We start from the raw sequence: 23,320 nt of genomic DNA, 5'->3' as shown, positions 1-23,320 counted from the left end.
GGCTGGGGGAGGTGTGGGGGACTGGGAAGCGGAAGCTTTAGGTTTATATTTTCCTCTTTAACTGCGAGGAAATCATCCGGCCCCTAAGTCAGTCTGGTCCCGGCTCTCTTGGCAGTAGAGAGGCTTCTCCCACCTCCTCTACCTCCCGGTGGGCTCAAGGTGCCAGAAAGTTTGATCTAATGCCGGGTTACGTCATGCTTGCGGAGCTAGCTGCTGGAGTTGGCCGAACCGGGAGGTGGGAGCCCTTCGTCCGAAGCCTGGCAGTGTGCAGCCGGAGGAAAACGCGCGGTTACCTGGAAACGTTTTTCGGGCGCTTCCGAAGCCAGCCGAGTACGCGGAAACCTAGAGATGGGCGCCCGGGGCCGCCCTAGCGCTCCTGCTGGACCCTGGCTACCTGCCTGGGTTCCTTGTTCACGGACCCTGGAAGAGGGGTACGGGTGGGGTTGTCCAGAGTGCCGGGAGGACCCCTCCCGATCCAGAGCAGGTCCAAGCCCTACTTTCTCCCGGGCAGCAGTCGGCCCCGCTGGGCCCATATTGCTCTGCCTTTCTGGGACCGAGGCCAGCTTCCAGCTTCCAGCTGTGGGCTGGTCTCGGTGCCCGCCGAGGAGAAGGGAAATAGCATCGATTATACCTAAAATCCCAGGGTTTTCCCTGGGCTGGCGTGGAAGTTGGGAGAAGAAAGGCGGAGGCCAAGGGAAGAGTTTGTGGTTGCTGCGCGCCCAGCGCGCTTGGGGAGAGGGGGCTGGTGGGCGCCTCTAGTTTTTCCTACCTCCCGGTGGCCCTCTCCGCCGGCCTCCCGCCTTCCTTTGTTATGCTGGCATAGGAGGGATTCCCCCGCTTGAAGTAATGTTCTCTCAGCTGAAGATGGGCAGATTTCCCTACGAGCCGTACACCGGTTGCCGAACGGGGATAGAGTCCCCCCACCCTGCTACCCCAGGAAAGATAGTCACACCCAGGTAGCCCAAGTCCTGATTGCATCGCTTGGGCCAAGTGGAGACATCCTTCAAAGTTTGGTTTAAAAAGTCTCCTGGAGGTGGGTGGTGGGATGGGAAGCTATTTCTTCTTTGACATGCCACTTACCGCTATTAGGAAAAGAGAAAGAGAAGCCATCCTGCCAGAGGAGATGCCTTTTATTAAAGCTGACAAGACAAATAGAGCAGGCTTTCCAGTTGTGATGGCGTTAAAAGCAAGTCTCATTATGTTGGTTGGTTTTATTCCCCTTTGGGCTTTTTTAGACAGCATATTCGAAACAGAGGAATTTATATTTTAAACTTTAGTGCCTTATCAAATAAAACAACAGTGAAATTGGTTAGTTGAATTTGGGACATTTTGCTCTTGCTTGTCTTTTGTTTCCCACTGCAAACTTCACAGTGTAATCTTTTTCTCTTGGTATTAATTTATTTGGGTACTTGGGTGTTCCAGTCATCCTGGGTTAAAACAGAAAGAATCAGCAACATCCCCACTCTTACCCCTCCTTCTTAATCTGTCAAACTAGTCTGAGTTAGTTTGAGAACATTTTATCTTAGGTTATCTCTGTTTTATGCTTTTGATACTGTTGTTTGCTTTGAGTTTAGCACATTGATTTTTGTCACAGGTCATGTTTTTTAATAGATCTGCCCTGCCTGCGGAAAACTCTTCTGCTCAGGATGGCATGGTGTCTTTGAACCTGCCCAAAGTTAATCTGTAGAATTTTAAAATACCAAGAGTATTCTCAAGTCAGTATTTCAATTTGAAGTTTGTGGAAATACCTCTCTATTTGATCATTATCAATTTGATAATGTTCAAAAGAAAGAATCATGCAACCCCCCCCCCAAAAAGGATTCAGCTCTAACTTTAGTATTTTTAGGGATTTGTGGGTGTGTTTATCTTCATATGTTATCACAGTAAAACTTACTTTAAAAAATAATATAATTTTAAAACTAGGTACTGGTAGGCAGATTTATCTTAGAAATGTGGAATAAGACGGTGCTTTTTTGATGAATGAAGAAAAGTCAGCTTGGATGTATTTAAAAGGAGCCAAATGCAAAATAAGTAATTTAGAAATAAGTTTATCACAAAAGATAGTGAAAAAATATTTTAGAAAATTTGCAGGGGTCTACTAAATTTTAAGTTTTTAATGTTTTACATTTTCTTTTCATCTATGCTATCATTTTGTAAAGTAAGCTAACCATGCCTTTTGGTTTGACATAAATCCTATCTTTTAAGATTTTGCTAAATTAATAATATTATCAGAAGACTTCAATCTTGTGGAAAAAAGTAGAAAACTTTAATTGCAACTTAAATAGACTTTAAAGATTTTACTCTTAGAAGAAGAGTTCAGCGGACACATTAAGCTGGTAATAAATGGATATTGTGGCAAAATGAAGTAAATATATTTTAGCTTATACTACTGTACTTCATTTGAAATTATGTTTAGATAAAATTAAAATTAAGTATTACATCTTGATCACAGGATTTAAATATCTTATTTTGTAACTTGTGTAGTCATAGGAGTTTATCAGCTGCATTGAGTTTCATTACTGACTGCTTTGGTAACAGAAGCGTCCATAGATCTAAGTTCACAGAGGAAAAAAATGTAAAACTTATTTGCTGTCAGATAGTTTTGCTGTTAGAATCTGTCTTCCCAAGCATTCACTTCTGGGAAATAGATGTTTAATTTTTAAATGCTGATAACTTTTTAATTGCCAGTATTTATTGGGCAGTGGACCACACTGATTTTATGTATTGACTTGCTACAAATCTCTAAAATAGCAACTGAGACCTAAGAGTCTGAATAAAAATATATGATAACATTTTTGTAAATGCATCTTTCATATTTTAAACATTTGAAAAGTTGTATGAGTTTCACCTAAATCGTGAGAGTAATAGAAAGATCCTTTTAATTTTATGCTCTATTCTGAACCGGCCTGTTACTAAGTAAGTTTGAGTAATGAAGATCCAAGTCAAGGAGAATATAACTATTGATAGAATATTTGTGTCTAATTTCTTTAATAATGGAAAAAGCTTTTAAGTAACTTTTAAAAGGACTTCAATAATAAAACTTCCTTTACATTCTCCCTTAGTAGCTACGCTTATAAAGGTAGAGGTGACTCAATATTAAGAGTATGCCGCTTAATTTGAAACATGCTATAAACAGTTTGGTGCTTCCAAAGAGAACATTCTTTCAAATGCTGTGTATGTTGAAAAGTTCTTGGATTCATTTGACCACTTGCCAAAATGATGCTGGGATAATTAAACATGTCTCCTACTGGTTGGCATTAATAGATGGAATAGTAAAATAAAACAGTGGCAAATATAACTAGCATACTTTAAGAGTACCGATTTTCTTTATTTAGTACTTTGCTTCTGTTAAGGTTTGAGAATCACCAATTTAAAATGTTATTCTCTTATGGGAAAAGATATCCCTGTAATTCATCTGGGATTTTTTAAATTTCAGCCTAACCATATGTTTTCTTTGGACTTGTAAATTAAACATTTCATGTTAGAGTAGCAGGTAATTGACACCATTTAGTTTTGCAAACATGTAATCTTGAGTTGTGAAAGTGATGTGAATTCTAGGTCAACACTCCCAAATCTTTCAGGCAGTATAGGTGATATGTATGTGACTAAGTAGAGAGAAGTAGTAACATTTTTCCCTGATCATATAGCCCTTGCATATTTTTCTCTTTCAAAATTCACTTGTTTCATTAAAAAAAATCTGAGCTGCCAGTGTTATATATATATACCAGTATACCAGTACTGTGCCTTTTCCACCGACAAATGAAATAAGTTTGGTCTAAATCTAAGAATTTGTTTTGAGGAAAGATGGAAAGTTGATCTTGGTTTTGAATGAGTTGTATCACCAACCCTGATAACTTTATTTATGAAATTTTAAGTGTTGTAAATAATACTTCATATATTAGAAACAAAAGTTCTTCAAGTAAAAGACATTACTTAGAATCTTTTAACTTTATTAACTCTGAACCTCAGTGTAATGTATCATTTTATTAGATGTAATGGGATAATTTTGTTATTTTGATATTTATATCAGAATTTTATAAATATCTGCTTTAAAAATAAAGCAGTGTGATGAAAATTTATATCCACTGTAGGAGACCTGAAGTGTTTTTACCCTTATCCATTTGTAGGAGACCTGAAGTGAATTTTCCCCCTCTTACCCTTTGTTTAATCTAGAAATTTGTAGAAGAAAAGTGTGCTTCTTATTTTTGGCCGGTTTTCCATAGAAGTTTGAAAGCAAAATAAGCCATTGAGATGTTATGTTCCAGTGATTTTATACATTATGTTATGTATTCGTAATAAGCTATCAGAATAGTCAACTGTCTTTTTCTTAGGTGACTGGAACATCAGTGCTATTTGAGGCACGCTTGGCTGTACAGTGTGAGACCAAGGTCAATATACTCTTCATGATTAAAAGAATCAGAGAGAGCCTTCAGTAGTTCATTACTCCCTGTTCGTTGATTTTAGTGGTATTAACTAAGCCATTGGCTCACTGAATGAATATCTTGTTGCCATATGTGTTCTGGCTGATAATCAATAGCTCTAGAGGCTTCCACCTTTGAAGACTGAGGATCAGATTTGGAGGGAGCATTTAGTTATTTGGGGGCAAATTAACCTTGTGAATTTCTTGCCATTTAATCTTGTAAGGTGCCTCTGAGGAGGCGTTTCATTGCATTCTGTCCACTGGCCTGATTTCCTGTTGGATGGGACAGATAAAGATGAGCGCCTCCTCTTCTCCCCCTGTTGCTATGAGCCAAGCAAGCTACCAGCTTCATGCTGGGCCAAGAAAATTAATGAATACAATTAGTCCTTCAGGAGTCCTGGCCTTTGCAAACTTAGAAGTATATGCCAAAAGAATGTACCTTTGAGGAAGAGAAAACATTGAAATAGAAAATGAACAAAACGTAAGAATATGTTAAGAACAGAATTTTATGTGAGGGTAACATTTGGTTTATTGTTTAGTTTTTTTTTCTTTGTCCAATATATATCATTTGATTAATAGTTTTTTAAAAAAGATGCCCTTCAGCCCTCTTCATTTCTTGTGTTGGTTTTGAATAACTTCCAGCAGTAATGAGAATTTAAAAAGCTATGATATTTTATCTTAGATAATGAACCACTCTATGTTAACTGATGCCATATAGTCAATTTTCTTTTCAGAAACAGTATACAAACTGTTAAAACAGCAGCCCTGATTAGAATGTCTGTGTTGAAAAGGAAGCTTGTATGTCTCTAAGCACAGTGAGGAAGGTCTGGCCACTTAACCCAGGATGCTCAGTCAGGACTAGTCTTCTAAACCGAGAAAAAATTGCCTCTCATCATTTGTGACAGATAATACCTTCATATTCAGGTATAAAACCTCAAAGAGGAGTGTAAGAAATGAGATATTAATATTCACTTGTAGTAATTTGTCTTATGATGGTGGTCTTAGACAGCTAAACATCAATAAATTATTGTCTCTTTTAAGGGCCTGATTTATATTATTAGATTTATATTTTAGTCTGCTTCTCAACCTATACCCTGAGCTGTTTTGTGGAAAAGTTTCTTGTGATTAATTTGAACTTCCAGTGTTTCTGAATGGGATATTACTCACTACCAGGAGATCTGTTTCCTCTGGAATTTGCCCGCATTCATGTTTTCAAAATTGTCAGTTATAAACAAGGCAGCATAATGACATAGAAGAACTTAGTTTAAAAGTAAAAAGTAATAATGCAGGTTTTTCTGTATTACAACTATTATGCCTAGTTTTGAGCATAAACAAAAAATTTTCCTTCTATTTTACTATTCTTGATAATCTATACTCCTTATTGTACTCTGAAGGGTTTATTGTGAACTACTGAAGTCTCTACACTGTTTTCTAATCTGAAATCTGTGTAGATGGAAACTCTTTATTTTTAGGCTTTTGAATATAGTATTCAAACAGTGAGCCATAGATTTCAATAAAACCATTATTTTAAAACCGTGAAAACTTCTCCTTGAGTTAGCTAGTTGCTGGGAGACGGTAGTGTACTACAGTGATGGTTAGCTCAGCTTTCATTCAGGTAGAATTCTATCATTTTCAATAAGGAAAAATAAACCTTTGTCGTCTTGAGAAACATCCTTCATGCAATTGACAGTTGACAGGTTGAAGAAAATGTTACTGTCAGGTCTTATTTTCCCCTCAAGTGAGAAATAAAAATAGTTTTGAGTGATTTTTAAAAAAAAAATCTATTTAAAACTTATTTCAAAATGGAGGAAAATGTTTTTAGTTTTTATGTATATGTCACAGAGTTAATCTGCCATTTGCTTCAGGGAAGGTCATCAAAGTGCAATCCCAGGAGAGGTTGTCTAACAGCTAAGTTCCTAGGGTATTACCTTTGAAAAGCCAAATACAGTTGATTTGTTTGTAACAGGATCTCTATCACTGGGCATTTTATGATGGAGTTCTGTAAGAGTTATAAGATATCAATATTATTCCTGTTAACTGCTTATCAAGTGACCTGATTTTTGGGACTGATGATCATGATTCTGATACGAAGGATAATTGGGAATTTTGGTTTTGTGATATCTCTATGTATATGCATTGGACAATCACCTTATTAGCACACAAAGATCAAACCTTTAAAAAAAATTGCTTTGCTATTAATAATTTTCAGTAACTGCACAGAGTAATCCGCAAATTTCCATGTGGAAGTGCATGAATATATACTTGGAGATTAGAAAAAATATACCAAAGTTCTTGTTTCTTGATTTAGAAAAGCTAGTTTTTTGGCTTTCAGTTAAATCAGCGTTTCTTTTCTTTCCCCTAGAAGCAGCCATCTTGTTTTAAGACCGATTTTACTTCTTTCATGAAAATGGTCCGGAAATGAATATGGACGATAGAAAAGGACTAAACCACTTTGGGATCATTTTGGCAGGGCTCTATATTTAAAGCTCTATCTTAAGTTATTGTGAGCTCACTAGAATGCTATCTTCTTGTATTTAGTTGACAAAAAAAAGGGTATTTTAACTTAGTAATGATATATTTTAAACCTAGGCATATTATATTTTCATGTTAAATATTGGGCTGTACCATGTTTACAAATGTAGTTTTCTCTTGAAGCTTATAATTTATTGTTAATTTCTCAGTGATATATTAGTAGCCCCTATTATCACCCCCCCCAAACCCTGACTTCCTTTTTCTTACTGTACTAAGCAGTCCTTTTTGTTTGTTGGTTGATATTTTTTTTCCAAATTGCACAGCGTTAGCAGGAATCTTTCTCTAGTAAGTGGTACTGATAAAAATATAGTTACCTCCAAAAATGAAGCGTTTGGGGTGCTTTAAGAAGCGTTATATGAAGCCAGAGCCTTTTTGGTCCCTGGAATATAGGCTCTCACAATCTCATTACTAAACCATTCTTGTGGGTTCTTATAGAAAATTATTTTGGAAGTAAATTCATATTTGTTTTTAAAAATTATGAGAGTATACTAATTGAGACTGTTATATTTTCCACCATGTTTTGTATTTCTGGATACATTTGGAGGAACATGTGGTCTAGTAAACTTTACCAAAAATTTATACTACACTTCTTGCCACTGCATCTGTTTGATGATGTCTGGGAACATTAGTCTCATGTACTGAAGTAAAAACAGAACATCTTAAGACTAATTTCAAAGTAACCTGACTCAGTCAGTCTGATTAAACTGGGTACAAATTGAATACTACTTATGTCACAGATTGCTTCAGTTCATTAGAAGTAGAATTTTTGATGGTTGCAAGTACAATGTAAAGGAGATAAATAAAATACATGTTTTAAGATCGGATATACGTCTCATGGACTTCTCATTAAAGTCCAAGTATGAGTGAGTTGACAGTTTTTGTACCAAAACGCTTTCCTCTGCTATCCATCATCTGTTTTTCTTTGACTGATGGAGAAGACTAAAATAACCAAGGGTTCAAAATGACCTTTTTGTTTTAAATGAACTAACAAATACTTTTGTTTTTTCTTCCCGCTTCTAAGGTGTCAGAATATCCATTCTAGTTTTATTAGTGATTTATTTATGTATGTAGAAACTATAATTCACAATTAGCTCTTGCCTCTTACTATGAAAATACATATTATAAAAGTAAATGAAAGTATTTTCTCCTATTAAAAATGCAGTTTTGTGGTTTGATGCAGTCATGGCTTATTTTGGTTGGATAATTGTAGTGCTAATTGCTATCTAGATTTTGATGGTGGTGGGCATGATACTTGATGTTGTCTGGTACTTAGGTGCCGGCAGGATATACGGCTTTGTCACATTTGCCTAACTTTATTAATATATAGGGGACTTAACCTTTCGGTTAAGTTATTTTTAATGGTATTTAATCGTATGGAGTCAAATGGGATTAGGGAGAAAAGGAAAAATAATTCTAAATATGGGGAAATTATCTTTTGTGTTTAACAATTAGGTTAAACAAAGTGGGAGCAAATGAGCCTAGTTCCCTTCTATTGTTTCAGGGCAAGAAAATACAGACAGATGTCGGAATGTGGAAGCTGTGACCTCTGACCCACACAGCATGGCCACTGCTGTGGCACACAAGTGTCCTGAGCCACCATCGTAGCAGCACTTTTTGAAGTGACTGACACTTGAGATGGAGAACCTGAAACTGATTCTGTAGCTATTTGTAGCTCTCCGAAATCTCAGTCTTTTTAGCTGCAATTTTAAGTTCCTCACCTTACCTTTTATGAAAAACGTTTCTTTCTTTGGCTCAGACAGTGCTTTTGTGACTTCTAGAAGGGGTCTCTATCCCTGTAGTCACTATCAATCTTTTCCTCCCAATAGATTTATTCATCGGGTTGGGATAATGGAGGAAACTCAGATGTATGGCTCTGCTGCACCAAGTATTTATCTGCTTTATTTAGCTAATATGTACTTTTTAAAAGACAAATGAAAGCAGTGGTTTTGTGGAAGGCCCTTTCTTTTAGTCTCTGCTCTGCAATCTCGCCAATAACCCCTGGGTTCAGACAGACCATTAATGTTTTAGATACTGTGGCATTCAGTATTTTCTTCATATATTTGTTTACTGTTACTGCTGCAATAAACTTTTATGCCTATTTCTGTAGTTTTCTGGCAGGGGCTCCATTTATTAAAATTTAGTGACCCAGCACTAAGAAGGGTACAGTTCAAAGAGTGGTGCTCCTGACAGGGTTTTGTGTCAAACAAGAGAAAATAATAGGGAAATGAAAGCTGCCAAAATGTGTCTCCCAATTACTAATTAATCAGGCGAGAAAGGACCTCAGTGACAGATCTGGTGTCTGCCATGACAGCAACCTGGGGGATGCCTTATTTTAAATACTGATATAAAACAAATTGAAGTAAGCCTCAGGGACTATAGCACCCAGATATTTGATATCACAAGTGTTCATTTTTTTAAGTCTGTATAAAGCAAGGCAGAAACCAAAATTGAAACTGAATCTTTGTATTCTTCACTGATAGTATCAAAACATAAAGCTATTCTTTATGTATTTTGCTTATTAATAAGCAATGCCTTTATTCTTATTAATATTTTAGTACAGATATAATAGTATTCTTGGTTTTAGTATTGATGTAGCATTGTATACATACTTTATCCTTGATAGAGACTTGGGAAAAAATTAAAAATTTTTTCTATCATATGCCTGTCATCAATATTTTAAGCATTACTATAATTGAAGAACAAAATTCTCCCCTCCCCTGGAAATATATGTTTTTGCTCTCCCAGAGGTTCCAGTCTTTTCTGGCAATGTTCCCACTATGGTTGCAGAACCCATAATTAAATGCCTGTTATTAGTTTATTTTTTCCATAGCATTTACAACCTAAAAAGAAAAGGGTCTTGTATGGAACTATAGCTGTCAGGGGAACAATGAAAACTTATTACACACTCTGCTATCACTATTGTCGACTATACTCTTGGGAAAACAACAACATGACAGAGTGTGTGTGTGTCTGTGTGTGTGTGTGTGTGTGTGTGTGTATGTATGGTGGGGTGTGTATATGTATACAGGATATTCCATATGATTATATACATATGGGGTCAGACATATCTGATGGCTTAACTTAAAACTCTGGGTTCCCTGAAGCAAAAAAAACCAAATGTATAAAGGACAATTGAATTCAGTTAATTAAATAGAAAAAAAGCAATTCTTTATTGGGGAAAGTATTCCTGATTTAGTATCCGTCCTTTAAAATATGGCCTAAGAGAGTCAGCAATAATCATGACTCTGAATCTCTCATTATTTTGAGTATCATTTTGGAATGGTCCTGTTACCAGTACATCTATGCTATTAATGTATTTGATTATTTACTGTATAATTATCTCTTTCACAAATTATTTCTTTGCTTTGCTTTAGAGTTCTGTGTTGGTATCTGGTTATTTGAGGACTGATTACTTAGTTTGTTTATTATGTATATCTCTCTGTCACTGTATTTCTCTTTTGATGGCTTTGGCCATTTCACCGTTCAGTAGGTGGATTTGAGAAAGAAAATAAAACAAAAAATGATGTTTCTGAAACTTATAGCAGCTTTCGTATGAGATTTGGTAAGAAAAGACTTTGAGGCTATTGAATAACTTGAGGTTTGGAATCAGTTTTGGATTTTAATCATCCATGCCATTCCTGTTCTCTGGTACCATGTAGAATCAGGACTTGGCCCTATATAATGGTTTCCATTACTACTTCGATTTCTTGGGTGAATTCTCCTTACTGTATTTAAAACCAGAGCCAAATGGGCGAATTCAGAAATTATATGTTGATTTAAACTTAGTCTTCCAAAGTTTTCACATTAAAACAACGTTATAGATAAATATCTAACAGTAGTAATGTATTCCTATATTGAATATCTAAAGGTTACAATTGATAAAATATTGAGTGATACCTGCAGACCCTGAGAGGCACACAGTGGATTCGGAGATGCATAAGACAGCATCTGTACCCTTAAGGAACTTGCAGTTTTGTGTATGTTTAAGAACTGTATACACATAATCACAGTGCAAAGTAGAAGATACTCTAAGAAATGTTCACCTATGGATTTATTCAGCAAATATTTATCGAGTGTCCACTGTGGGCCAGGTATTGTTCTTAGTACTGGAGATATTGCAGGAAACAATATATAAACAACATCCCTGCCATCATGAAGCAGTCAATTTGCGATTTCTAGATCATTGCTTTTCACACTCTAATGTGCACACAAGTCCTCTGAGGATCTTGTTGAAATACAGATTTTAATTCAGTAGATCTGGGGTGGGCTCTGACATTCTGCATTTCTAGCGAGCTCCCAGGTGGTATTGATGCTGCCGGCCCATGAACCACAGTTGGAGCAGCCAGGTTCTAGATGGATCAGTGGGGAGAGAGATTACTTCTGGTTTCTTATCAAGGGCTCTTGGTTGTATTTGCCCTGAACTTTCTGTATAGTTCTACAGTTTCTCAAGTGGCTTAGTATTTGCGTGAGTGCAAGTTATTTGTCTTAAGACCTGGTAGTCTTCATTTCTTGCGACTTTACCCCAAATCTCAGACAAATAAAATAGATTTTTACATTGAGGTTTATGCATCATTAAAATACACCACTACAAAAGTAACAGGCCAGGGATTTTGATGTAAGTCTTGCTCTTTATAGACAAATCTACTGGAGTGAAAATATTGCCTTGGTCCAAAAAGTTGAAGGAGGATCCTGTCATAAATGTCTCAATATATTTGCAAACCCTCCCCAGAGATATTTTCTATGGCAATGCCAGAATTACACCTCAGAAACAGATTTTTAACACTTTCCAGTTGAAATCCATATGGTTAAATGAACCTCAAATGTTCATCTTACATTCAGCACAGAAGATGACTAACAATTTTTCTGCTTCCACTGGCAGGGTTTCTTGTGGATGACTTTAGGAGCCTACACTTCCTTGGAGACTTGGGAGGAAAACAGCTGTCTGCTCTAAAATTCCATGATTCTCATGTCCTTAGTAATCTTTGTTTCTATAGAGTCTCGGTAATATAAAGTCTATAAATACGCTTCTGTTTTTTTCACAGCATATATATCATTTGCTTTTGCAAAACAATTGTGTGATGCTTGTAGTCACAAGTAAAGGGTGGAACTAGTTAAATTCAGATTACTCTGCCTGCTTACTTGTTGTTCCTCACTCTGTGTATAAATGCAATATTCCCGCTCTCCTAAGTGAACTTGAAAGTCTTTGAAAGCATAAGTAGACTTACTTAACCGATATACCTCTATGGAGCAATTATTAAAAGGAAGATGAAACTGTTTGCCTGTAGACCAGCTATATTTGTATGAAAATAAACCCAGAGAAGGGAAGGATGGTGAGCACTCTTAATTCAAATATCCTTTTGTTCTTAATAACGATTTTACCAATACTTTTTTATAGTTAATTATCAAACAGAAGCAAATCTTTTCATTTTCAAATCCTTGGCAAAATGGATTTAATTAAAATATTGTCTAACTTTTATAAGAACTATGAATATTATTAAGAATAGTAAATCAAGACATGTCTGTTTTGCTTGGTTTTTGTAGGTTTATGTTTATTCTCCTTCCTTTTTTTAAAATTTATTTATCTTATTTATTTATTTTTGGCTGCGTTGGGTCTTCGCTGTTGCGTGTGGGCTTTCTCTAGTTGCGACGAGCGGGGGCTACTCTTTGTTGCGGTGCGCAGGCTTCTCATTGCGGTGGCTTCTCATTGCGGAACACAGGCTCTGGTGCGCGGGCTTCAGTAGTTGTGGCACACAGGCTCAGTAGTTGTGGCTCATGGACTCTAGAGCACAGGCTCAGTAGTTGTAGCGCACGGGCTTAGTTGCTCCGCGGCATGTGGGATCTTCCTGGACCAGGGCTCGAACCCGTGTCCCCTGCATTGGCAGGCGGATTCTTAACCACTGCACCACTAGGGAAGCCCCTATGTTTATTCTCATTATGGTGTAAATAAGCGTCTGAGACAGTGACTTTGAGGTGACACCCACTTGGAGTTTCCAGTTTTATGATTCTCATAGATAAAGAAATTCGAGAATCTTGTGTGACTATGTGTGAACTTAAGTGGTTCCTAAAAAAGAAGTATGCTTAGAAGATTATTAAATTTATAAATAGGATATCTTTATTGATTAAAATGAAGTCATTTGCATATCTCTAAGGAATGGCTTTGTTCAAAATGGAGTTAATATACCTAAGATTTGTGGTCATTTCCATGTTTAGATAAAGCAGAAGATACTCAATAGTTCTAATTATTGTTTTGCCCCTCCATTTTTTAAAAGGGAAAATAAATACATTGAACACTTTTTATTTAACTCTAGGCTATTAATAGTGATATGTCCTCATTCATTGAACAGTTTTTATTTAGCTCAAGGCTATTAACAGTGATTTGTCCTCAGATTAATAGGTTGTAACCAAGTTCTTTGATATACTGATATTTCTACATTTACAGATTGTTTTGACTGCATAAAATAAAGGCATTGAATATATATACTTTTTTTTTGTTTTGAGTTTTTATAATAGCAGCTGTTTTGGATAAAAGTTTGAATGGGTTTGGGTGTCGTCTAGGCAAGGCTCAGAGAGTAAGATATTAAAAATCCTATGTCAGATTTGATTTTTAAATTGTCTTTGTTAACATTTTTTTGTTACATTTCAGATCTAGTTAAATTTCAGCTCTAATTGAGTCTAACTGTGCCATTACATTTGTAATGATTAATTTTGAACCTGTTTCTTCACCCTATCAGATAAATGGGTGTAATCAAAATGTCTTCTTCAGATCTGTGAAAATTTGAAGGAAAGTATGTCTGTAGCAGGATTTTTAAAAAGGTTATAAAAATTAGAGTAGAGATTGAGGGGGTCACCTCACTTTGCACTGATGCATCTTACTGTATAATTCTATATATTCTTGTAAGTTGCGTAGAAATACAGTCTTACAAATAAAATTTTATTTTCAAAACATCATGGAAGAGTTGACTTTTTAAAAAAGATCAAGTTGTCTTATTTCGTAATATATGTTGTCCCTGATAGATATGATTTATGCATTTATATAGGATTTTCTTTTAAAGGAATTCACATTTCAGGCTTTATCTTGTGATTTCTACATGAGTAATAATGTGTGAAGAGTGACACTTGAGAGGCAAGTCAGCTAGGACCTTCTTCCAGAAAGGAAATTTGGATCTCCTCGTGAAGTTGTTGCCCTCTCAGTTTGTCTCCAATATATTGTTTCCTCTTTGACTTCTAAAACCCTGATATTCTGCTTTGGACTTCACAGGTGTAATGAGATATCTCCATCTCAAAGGAGAAATTAATGAATACCGACACCCTTTTGGAGAATGCTTGTATTTCCAATGAGGAGCTTGTTGAAACAAATCAATTCCTGTCTGGGGCTGTTCCTTACAGGCAGCCCAGCTGTCCCTGGGATCCTTGGATTCTTCTGAATCCTACTGCCAGAAAAACAGGGTTTAGCCTCTTGACGCCTTTGTGCTTAAAAAACTCCTGTTATTGACTGCTTTTAAACTTAGTACATATTAATTATACACACATTGATGTTAGGAGCATAAATAGATCGTAACAGCGTCTAGCTAAGAAAAGAGAATTTGTCAAGGAACACATATTTTAATGCACTGAAACCTAAGTTTCTTTTAACACATTACTGTCAAAGGGCCACTTTCCTGTAGAATTGTCTGGTGGTTACTCAAAGCAGGTTTTACTTCATAATGTGTATAGCTATTCAGGAGAATAGCAAGTGTGCCTGTTACTTGTTTAAAAATTGCAATTGTATACTTACATAATTATTTTATAACATTTTACTCCTGAAGATATAAACCTCACTTAAGGCAAAAAAATGTAATTCATAAAGGAAATTGTCAATGATCCTTATGTGCTGTACCCAGAAATTTAGTGACAACTGAGGGCAGCACTTGGCCAGTAGCAATAAAATATTGAAGTTAGTATTAGCAATACCAAAATTATTTGAAAGAGAACTGGTAACTCTCTATAACTGATTTCCCTTAAAAGTTCAGTGTTTTAATATTTGGAATTGCTATGCTCACCAGAATATCAGACTGACCTTTTTTACATTTGTATCATTTCATACAAAAGAAGGCTTCTTTTGTCCTGCTAGATTGGAAGTTAAGATTTGTCAAGGGAATGAGCTTGCTATGAGTTTATTTCAAGCTTTAAACTTTGTAATTTTATGTTACTTGGATTCAGTATGATGAATGGTTAATGGTTACAATCCCTCCTGTGTTTCCAGGCTTCCTTTCTTGGCAAAAGGGTAGTCAAGAAGTTTAAATTTTGATGACTTACTCACTGACACTCTGTATTATTAAAAAAATAATTCTTTGTAACTCTTATATATCAGTTTAAAAATATCAGCCAGAGGCTTCATTTCAGCTAGGCTGACTTTGTATTTTCTTTCCGTGAGCGCATGTTGATTGATCAAATTAAGTGTATAGCAATCCAGGAATTCCTTAAGATGTGGCAGTAATTGGATTGAGTTGCATTTTAATTATTTAGCTTTTATTAATATGGTAAATATTGTAGTAAAGATTAGAGCTGAACATATTTCAATGCATTTGATGAATTTAAACAAACATGATAGAACAAGCCTATCCTAATATACCTAACCTTTTATCTCATATATTTTGAGGAAGGGTGGTTTGAATTCTCTTCATACTCTTTGTGAAAGCCAAATTATGTCAATGTATTTTGCTTGTTTAAAATATAGACAATGGTGAACTGCCCTTTAATACTAGGTCATCATAAACTAGAATTTTTAAGTCTAGACAGTTGTAAAGCCTCTTTAATTTCTCTCCTATTAAAATTTTTGGATCATCTGACTGTCCTTATGGAAATATTGTAAAATGCGAATGGAATGTATAGTTAGGTCTTTAAGCAGAAACAATGAAGTCTACTTATCGATTTGAATGGAATAATGAGCATTATAATTGGTTATGGCAGACAGCTATGAATTTCTTTCCTCAGGTATCTAACTGAAATCTCTAGTAATTTTATATGGCCTTAATCATTTTAGTAAAACTACCCAACTGTCATTTCAGGTTAGTTTTATGACAAATGACTCCTTAAAAAAATAAAATTAAACCAACTGGGCAAATATAAAAATTTTACAGTTAAATAGTTTTATTTTCAATAAAGAGAGTATCTCTATATTTACATCAACAAAAGACTATGTAAATTTATGGGAAAACTCCATTGATTCTAATGTAATATTAGAACCACCTCCCTCCGCATCCCACCTCCCACCTGCCGTCCCATAGAAAGCTACTGTCGCTGGTGGGAAGAGAGTGTTTGTGCCTTGTTTTTTTCGGTTACTCTCTTCAAAGCCGCAGATCTACCTTCTCAATGTCGCCAAGCTAGCAGACACGCGTACTGGTATTTACCATAGCACGCTCTCGATTCTGGGTGTTTGGTAATCACAACTTCTTTTTTGGACACACTTGAATTGGTAGTATACGTGAGATCTGGTTTGGGAGTCAGCCAAGGAGTTTGGACTCACTTCCCCTAGGGCCCTCGCATTGCCCTTCTGGGCAGAGCAGGCAAACACTGGCAAGCTTTGAGTGGTTGATCGCATCAGGGCCCTGTTCACAGGTATACAGGGGTCACACTAAGTGGATTTGCACTGCGGCCTAATACGGAGTTTTAAGACTGCAGTAATCAGTGTTGGAAGACGATTGGTTTTTCTTGTTGTAAGTTGCTAATTAGTATCGAAAGTCTAACCTGTTTTGTTGAACTGCCTCCCTTTTTTTCTCTGAGAAAGTGGTTTGGACAGTAATCTATTTACTCTGTCTCTACAGCCCTCTTCCCTCTTGTTAAATAAAATCTAGAAACCTCTGGGGACTCCCCACTGTTGAGTTCTGCTTGGAAGGAGCTTTAAAACAGTGGCTCTAAACTGAAGTAAATATTGACTGGGGCTGGGGCTGGCTGAGGCCTGCTCAAAGCCTCCTATTGTTCTTGCTTAGTCAGCACTCCAGAGCCAGCTCAAGTATGCATGTGTTAGGAGGAGAAGAAAGGCCGCACAGGGAAATTAACAGGGCCCACAGCTGAACTCGTAAATGCACCATATAGAGGAAAGAGAAGCTGACTACAAAGCCAGCAGGAGCTTATGCTGGGTTACAGAGAATTTGGGAGACTGGAGTGCCAAAACACTCTCTGCCCTCTTTCAGAAGTTTAAGGTACATGGAGCTATTGGTCTTGGTGGGTCCAGCCCTTCATGCTAGATGCTGTGTTCTCAAGGGCACATGAAGTGTAGCATTCTGGTGGAGTTGAAAGAAAGATGAGGGGTGAACCTGGATTCCAGACTAATCCTTCTCCCTCCCTGATACCTGTTCTGATGCTTCTGTCAGCCTTTCCAACTTCAGCTGTCATGTCGGATTACACACTCTCTTGGGTCTCCTAAGTGCTTCGGCATCCCTGGGGTATCAGATGGGTGATGGAGAACCATATGTCATCTGAAATGCAACTTCTGAAGTTCTGAAGAGGAGATGTTCTTATTTTATGAAAAATTGAAACTTTATTTTAAAAAAGGAAAATTAAATCATTTAAATATGGAACAGATTCCCTTGTTTAAAGTGGAGTACTTTGAGTAAAAGCTGACTGTATTTTTACCATTCAGTTCAAGAACCCAAACAAACAGCTGGCTGACTTATGTTTTAGTAAAAACCATCCCGGTACATTTACTAACTGGAAAAGTAAACATCCTTAAAATGAAATTCTCATGTGTCCTGACTGCAAAGTGATTTTTAATAAAGACACAGTAAAACCACCAATAGCATATTTGGATTGTTGTTCATTATGACTGATATTGTAAACGTCCCTACATCTTAATGCCTGGTCTTCTGTGACATTTGATGTGAACCCGTCAGTGCTAAAGACCACATGCAGGCAAATACCAAGACAATTAGAAAATTCATTAATTGTCAAGGCAGTGATCAAAACGTTCTGCTTCACTCAGGCTAATAATGAACAACAAACAAAGAATGTCACAATAAAGCATGGAATGCTATGGACAGAGAGAGAAAGCACATCTGTTCAGGGTATCAGGAACTACTTGCTGGAAGAGGAATAGTGTAGATTAGGCCTTGAATGATGGTTATGATTTTAATAGAGATGGAGACAGATAGTAGAAGAATATTCCAGGTGTTCATAACAACAGGAGTAAAGACTTGCTGGCTGTAACTTTGTAGGTGGATTTGGGGGGACGTACAGAAAGCAGTCAATTCCGAGCGAATGAGATCTGGTGGAAGATCGGAAGCTTGGGCTACAATGGGTTAGCCATGTTGCAGGGTCTCACTGTGAGGCTTCTAATATCAAGGGGGAGGGCCATGTATAGCAATTATAATATACATGTTCTCATGTATATTATAATTCTGCACTGTTGTGTGTCTTAGCCGCTGTTTAATTGCTTTGCAAATATAACTGAATACCGGAAAAATCTGAAGGTCTCAAATTAGGCTTGGTTTATAAGTGGTTAGGTGGTGGGATGGTAAAAATCAGGGGAGTTTTAATATTTCCAGATGGAACCTGAGAGTGCTGTATCACATCTAAATTATTTCTCTGATTTATGGATTGAGCGGTTGTTTTCAAACTTCTTTTTTAGCCAAGAAACATTGTTCGTAAAAATCTTGAGCAGAAAACTAATATATAAAACAGAAAAAAAGAAAAACAAAAAGCATCAAACAAACATCAGGCTGCATTTAGGAGAGATTGGGGTCTGGGGCTCCACCCACCTCTGGCCCCAGGCTCCTGAGAGGCTGTGTGGAGCTCTTCAGGCTCTTTGAGTCCCTTTTCAAAACCGCCAAGTAATGCCTTGGCGGTTACTCAGAGGAGTGCAGGATGATTCAGTTTTGCCTTTACAGGCACAGAAGTGCTCCTATGCCCTTCTAGAGACAGAGGTATTTCTGAATAGCTCCCATTTATTGAACACTTACTGTGTACCAAGCACAGTGCTTTACAGACTTCACAATCATTATCATGTATTTAATCCTGACAACACCTTTTATGAAGAAGGAAATGTAATGGTCCTCTTTTACAGATGAGAAAACTGAGCTTTATATACTTTGACCTTGGCCAGTAAGTGGCTCTTAAACCGCTTAGCTGGGCTGTGTGGAGTGACACACTGTCTAACACAATTAGTGAAATGTTGAAAGGTGACCTTGAAACAGAATTTTTGAGGAGGCGCAGTGGAGAAGAACGATAGAGACCATATGCTAATATGAAAGGAGGGTTAAAAACGCACACTTATGTTCCCCCTTGTTGAGCATTTAATGGATTGAGAGGTTGCAAGCCGCAACTGGTACACCTACAGCAGATAATTAGTACCACCCACTGGAGGTTAAATGTTTCCTTGACTCCTTTGGAGCTAATTGTGAGGCTGTGTGTATACATATACAGCGTGCATTGTATATGAAGAATAATCGGACTGGTTGGGAATTCACATGCCAGCTAGCCCTCTTCCTCTGCATTCGGGTAAGCTTGATTCTTGAGGCCTTGCCAAAGTACAGTGCAATTTTTTGAAGAATTTTAGGAGAAATTCTAGAATTCCTTGAATAAAAGCTTGAGTTTAACAATCATATCGTCAGGAAATTTTCCCCTATATTTCATTTAAATTCCTGCACTTTCAGTCAGCTTTGATTTTACATAATAACAATACGAATTTACTTTAAAAATTTTAAATGCAGCTTTTGCCTACTCCACAGTAAATACATCCTGAGCAAGAAACACGGGTTTCTTAAGCTATCGAGAACAGCATATGAGTGCCTGAATTGACTCTATCTTCTTTTGTGTCCCAAATCCCGCCCCCCCCGACCCCCCCATCTTCCTCCCCTTGCTGTTACTTCCTTTCATCACAGGAGTTTTTGCCCTGTAGCTTAACAGCCAGTAAATTATTCCTGATTAGTTTCAAAGACAAAAGTCTCCTGATAGGATGTGGGTAGATCAGGTTCCCAGCTAATCTCCAGAGAGACAACATGGAGGGGAAGAAAGAGTTTTGGCACCTTATCCGTTATGGACATCTGCTTTGCCAGACTAAACCAGGTCTTTTAGTTGAAACGTGTGCCTGGAAACATGAGGTGATTCATCGCCCATGCACAGTCCTTTGTGCTTCTGCACTGGAAGTTGTTACCCTTTCTTCTTCTTTAGTGAATAGGAATAATATTGGCATATGAACAATACTGTAGTCGGTGTGCACTATCTGCATCTTTGTGTGTGTTCTGTTCCCTAGATGATAAGACTCTTGAGGTCAGGATTGTGGTTTATATGCAGAAGCACTCTATACAAGGTCTGGCCCATGATGGTTAAGAATCTGAGGCAGGTCCTGGGTATAATTCTCAGCTCCTCCACTAACTAGGTGCTGTGGGCCTGGACAGGTTACTTAACCTTTCCCCGCTTCACCTACCTCATCTGTAAATGCGAATACTAAATGTATTTATCTGATAGCGTTATTGTGGTGATTAAATGACATGTTACATTAGAACAATTCCTGGCACAGAGTATGTGATTAGTAAATGTTAGTTAGCTACTAATAAATACTTTTGCATGAATTTCTTTATTTTCATTATCTTTTTATGTACAAAAAATCTTATAATGGTTCAGAGACATATTAAAGAGACAGCATTGACTAACTTTGGAGTCTGGGTGATCTGGGTTCAAATGCTGATTCTTTTCCTTAACTCTGAGTTTCGCTTGCGTAAAATAGAGAGGATGTATAATTTGTGATGATCCAGTGAGAAAGTAAATGCATGTAAAATACCTGCTGCATAATATCCTCTCAGTGAAATCTAGGTGTCATTATTTATTTAGAGAATCATTTGAGTATTAACCTAGGAGATACATTGTCTGCCCATAGATTTTCTCTCTTCATTTTCCTGCCTGTTGCCAAACGTTGTGGTAACCTAACTGAACTCATGTGTTAATTGTGTGGAAATTCTCCTTTCTGATTTTTTCAGTTTGAAAGATAAAGTAATATCTTTTCAAAAAAAAAATACTAAGGCCTGGAGTCAGGTGATGTGGATGTCACTGTTTTTTTTGTTTTTTTTTTTTTTCTACCAACTAGATGCTTGACCTTAAGCAAATCACTGAATGCTCCAGGACTCTTGTTTTTCATCTTGACAACAAGGTGACTGAATTAGTTCATCTCTTATGCTAGAGCATCTGACTCAGAAGATCTGAGATGTGTCACTGCTTTGACACTACTTAACTGTTTGACCTTGGGCAAGTCACTTAACCTTGGTTAAGTTGAGTTTCCTCATCTGTGAAATGAGAGGATTGTTGTCCTCTGGGAGGTCATTGTCAACTTCATTTTTGCTTTATTAGTGCAGAGGAACTAATACATATGTATCTACATGTCTAAACTTTTGAAGAAAACACACACATGATTTTTTTGTTTTTTACTTTCAAACTTTAAAGATTAAAAAATTTTTTTCTGTGTTACTTCTAAACATGAATTTAAGGATTTATCTGGAAAACCATCCTGAAGTTACGGTTAATCAGTAAGAAAAATAATGTACAATTTCAGAGCTTTGGGTATATGTTTTATACACAAACTAGCCAATCCACTCTCAAACAAGTTAATGAATCCAATCCTGAGATTTGACACAGGGAGACTTTGGCGGAATTGTATCTGATTAAACACCCATTTTAATTTGGTTCTAAAAATTAAGAAGAGTTTTTAAGAAGTGTTTCAAAAGAAGAAAAAGAAGGACCTAGAATTAAAAAAATATTCTTTAGTTCACATCTGTAAGATCTAAATCACAAGTTGATTTACTGAACTGTTTGGTTTTCATTTGTTTTCCATTGGGAGGAGTTATGAAGTAGAATAGGAAAGACTTTAGAAAATTGGGTAAATGTATAAGTATTGGAACGCAGAATACAGTTGTACAATTTAAATCTGTATCATAAGTTATATAACTACGACTCAGTCTTTTGTCCTGTTTTTTGCTGTGTCTTGTCTAATTTTGCATACTTATTTTTACATTACTACTAAAAAAATTTAAATAATGTCATGGTAGGCTTTATAATATGAAATGAACATTTCAAACATTACTTTAGTAATCAGTGAAAACTGAAGTGGGCAAGACACACTGGATCTTTAAAATAAGTTCCAAGATGCCAGTTCACTATACAAGAAAGAATGATTCAGCCAGAAAATCAATTAAAATTTTAAGTGATTTATGCACTTGTATCACGATGATGATAAATGTAGACATAAAGAGTAATGAGTAATTATTAGCTAACTTACCTGTTTTATGCCTTCCTTGTATTAGAGAAACCTGTTTACAGAGGAGAAATCGTCTCATTTATTTGGAGATGCTTGGCCCACCTCAGGGTCTATTTTCTTAGTAGTTTCTAGTCAAATTATTCCTAATCAGTCTCATGGGTAGATTGGACTGTCTTCACCCCATTTCCTGTGGCACTGTGGGTTTTCAGTGGACTAATCACAATCACAGAGCACGAAGATGTGTCCTCTTAGAGGTCAGGTCTTGTTCTCATCCAAATAGATTGATTTGTGAGCAGTAGCGATTACGGACAGCGGGTGTGTGTTTGCAGTGTGTTTCTGCATTTAGTAATTTGTTGGACATGAATGTAACATTTTTCATTTCACTGCTATCTAATAAAAGCAGTCTGACTAAATTTAAAGAATCCAAGTTTAACTTTTGTAGACTCTTTTTTTCCCCTTAGCTTGTAATTTTGTAACCTTTCATTGTTGGTTTTCAGAATGAGTATTAAAGTAGGTTTATTTTGCTGATGTTTATTTCTAGCTAACAATATAGGTATGTTGATTAAAAAACCTACTTAAAATAAGAGCTCATTATAATAACAATGCTGATTATGAAACTATGATTTTAAACTATGTTTTTTACAAATATTGAGTTACTATTAATCCATTATAGACATTTGTACCCATGATGAAATTGTGAGAGGCTGAAGAAAGTGTATATATATATATATATATATATATATATATAATAGCTGTATACTTAGACTGAAAAGTTTGAGTGTCTGGTTCTTAAGTTTCCAGAATTGCATAAGATAGAAATACATTGATAACAGTTAATATGGAAAACAAATCATTTTATTTAAATACATATATAAACTGCATTTTATCTGCAAATTATTTCATCTACTATGTCATTTGCTTTTTGTTTTATATTATCAGAGTGACATCATCAGAAAGATGCTATTTTTGAAAAAAAAGTCAATAATTTGTATTATAGGACCTATATTATGCATAACTATCATTTATATGATATTTTAGTTAAACCTGCTTATTAGCTATCTACAGTGCACTGATAATAATATCCAGAAGTCCCAATTCCACAGTAAAATGACTGTATCTGGAGGAACTTGGAGAACTGATCTCGA

General features: G+C 36.4%; 1 protein-coding gene across 5 annotated transcripts in view; it reads left to right on the top strand.

Moving 5' to 3' along the window:
- The window catches only part of EFNA5 (ephrin A5), a 276,961-nt gene that overhangs the window by 2,389 nt on the left and 251,252 nt on the right, over window positions 1-23,320 (top strand). The window lies entirely within an intron of this gene.

Source organism: Balaenoptera musculus, chromosome 3 (assembly GCF_009873245.2).
Source record: "Balaenoptera musculus isolate JJ_BM4_2016_0621 chromosome 3, mBalMus1.pri.v3, whole genome shotgun sequence".
Taxonomy (NCBI): Eukaryota; Metazoa; Chordata; class Mammalia; order Artiodactyla; family Balaenopteridae; genus Balaenoptera; species Balaenoptera musculus.
The sequence above is the reverse complement of the archived record's forward strand: the minus strand, read 5'-3'. Positions and strand labels throughout refer to the sequence as shown.